The 2,547-nt window shown below is 44.2% G+C and overlaps 1 long non-coding RNA gene across 1 annotated transcript; it reads right to left on the bottom strand.

The window, feature by feature from the left end:
* Nucleotides 1–300: 300 nt before the first annotated feature.
* Nucleotides 301–2,532, bottom strand: LOC123173434 (uncharacterized). Its single transcript, XR_006486212.1, has 6 exons — nucleotides 2,024–2,532; nucleotides 1,769–1,942; nucleotides 1,321–1,685; nucleotides 1,059–1,237; nucleotides 847–972; nucleotides 301–613 (listed from the first exon to the last, which is right to left on the bottom strand). It is a non-coding gene; the product is annotated as an uncharacterized lncRNA (long non-coding RNA).
* Between the last annotated feature and the right edge of the window lie 15 nt (nucleotides 2,533–2,547).

Here is a 2,547-nt window from a genome sequence, read left to right as displayed (position 1 = left end):
GTGTCCAGATGATCTATAAGCCGGGTGCCAAGCGCTGGGATACACGGCTTATATGTTGGCCGCAGCCATATGGCTTATAAGCCGCGTGCCAGATAGCTGGGGTACACGGCTTATAGTCTATAAGCCGGGTGCCAGGTGCTGGGCTACACGGCTTATAAGTTCGCCGCAGCTATATGGCTTATAAGCCAGGTGCCGGATAGCTGGGGTACACGGCTTATAGGCCATATAACATTTTTTGGTACTCGTTTCAGGGAGCAGCAACAACATATATACAGTAGTACATCTATCCAGCAGCACATATATCCAACAAATATATATATATCCAGCAGTACATGACCATGACCAACAAACATATATCCAATAATACATATATCCAGCCGTACATGAGTGCAAAGTCCACATATGCATACGTATGCAACAAAAGATCACAAACGAAAGGACCGTAAGTTGTGCATACATATCCAACGAAGGTTCACAACAACATACATACATATGCAACCAGAGGTTCACAAATTAAAGGATCATGAGTTCCAAGTTCACACCAAGCATGAACCATGCAATGAGCTCCACCGCAGCATATATGCCCACCGTCAATGCCATCCACAATGCAAACCTATAAGTCCATTATCACACGCATGAGTTTCTAAAGTTAAGTTGCAAAGATGGATAAGGCAAAAGAGTCAACAAGCATCAACATATGAGGCTCAAATAGAAGCTAGGAAGTATGTACAATATAAGCATCAACACTTGTGGACTCTACCATCAACAATGCACAAGTTTTAAGTTCAGAAGCTCAAGCAACGAGAAGACGCAAGCATCAACAATGGACAAACATGGACAGACTACCTCAAGTGATCATTGTTGTGGGGAGGTCGAAGCGACATGAACCGTAGTGGGTGTCACTGGACTTGCTTGGCCAGGTGAAGATCCACCTACCACACAGTTATTGGAGTCTTTTCCCGACTGAGAAAACTTGAAGCACGAGAGGATGAGATGGTAAGATTCATGATCTTCAAGCATGAAGGTAAGATGCATGATTGAAAAGTTCAAAGACTTACAAAGTTGAAATTAGGAAGAGTCGGAAGAGGAGGAAGAACGGGCAAAGTGGAACCCTGCATATTATTTCTGAGTTGAGCAAATGTCTCTTGCAGGATTGCCTGTTGTTTAACCATGAATTCTTGCTGTTGAAAGCCTGCTGCATTTTCATGGCTTGCTCCTCTCGAAGCCTGGCATTGGCCTACAATATGCCATCACAACAAGTTCACCATCGTTGCAATACAAAGAAGAAATCACAAGGAAGGTCGATGAAGCAAAAGATACCTCGAGTTGATGAAGCATGTGCAGCCCAAGCTGTGGGCGACGCTCTATAGCAGGACCTGAGCTCGACGTGGTAGCACGGAGGTGAGAGAGTTTTTGGATGTCCTTCTTATGGATGGCACCATCGCCAACATATAACCGACCACCCTTCTTGACATCTCCCGACTGGAGGGAAATTGTAGCGCCAATGTCCTGTGAGGCCGGATCAGAGTCAGGCCCGTTGTGCTCCTTGAACTTCCCACTGTATGCATCAATCCTCAAGCCAGCGCCTGGGTTGACCCACCCCCTTCCGGTTTCTTTGACTTGCGGGAGAGACATAATCCCGTGAAGGTATTGAGCTTCTCTTGGCCCTCACCTCTCTCCCTATTCTGCAATAGAAGCAATAATATCCATAAGAGCACAAGTTTAGAAGTTGAGAAGCCGAAGTTGAGAGGCCGAATGATATTATTACCTTCTTCTGCACGTAAGCGTGGAGGCTGAGGTTGCCTTGAAGGTGTACCGGACCACCCATCAAGGCACGCCGCTCGGAAGCCATTCGATGTTGGGCCCTCCACTCCGGGTCTATCCATTTGGATATGATTTGCTGGTAGCAAGGAACATTGTTGTTGCACCACAAGGGAACCGCCTGAAGTATGCCAAATACATCCAATTTAGGAATGAAAGTAAGTTGTTTTGATCCAGGCAATCATAAGTAAAAGGAAACTACCTTCATGTACATGGAATGGGTGAGATGCACTCTGCCCACTCCTTTTGTATTTACAGTGACAACACTTGTACTTCCATAACAATAACAAATATGTGCTCTGGCCACTCCTTTCTAATATACCATTTATACCATAACAATAACAAACGACCGGCTCTTGGCCAGAGTCAAGATTGGTATTTTTTTATTTAAATGTACAAAAAGGAAAAGGAATTAAAAGGATATGTATGCATCAGCTCCATCCAGGATACATGTACCATTTCGGTGGAACTAATGGAGTGTCATATCTACAAACTACAACCACACTTGAAACAAATCAGGCGATCAACAAGGAAAATGCATATTCAAGTCAGTTTACTAGCAGCTTCGACAACAACAGTTGACTCTATGTATAAACTAAAATCTGAGGGGTACTTCTGTTTGTAAAGAGCATGGGTAAAAGTGACATGACACTTGCTAGTAATGATACCAAAAAGCAACAGGGCCACACTCTATTCCGACCAGTCTCTAGAGAGATCAAGACATTT

Source organism: Triticum aestivum, unplaced genomic scaffold, assembly GCF_018294505.1.
Source record: "Triticum aestivum cultivar Chinese Spring unplaced genomic scaffold, IWGSC CS RefSeq v2.1 scaffold84827, whole genome shotgun sequence".
Taxonomy (NCBI): Eukaryota; Viridiplantae; Streptophyta; class Magnoliopsida; order Poales; family Poaceae; genus Triticum; species Triticum aestivum.
This window is presented reverse-complemented; position numbering and strand designations above follow the sequence as displayed.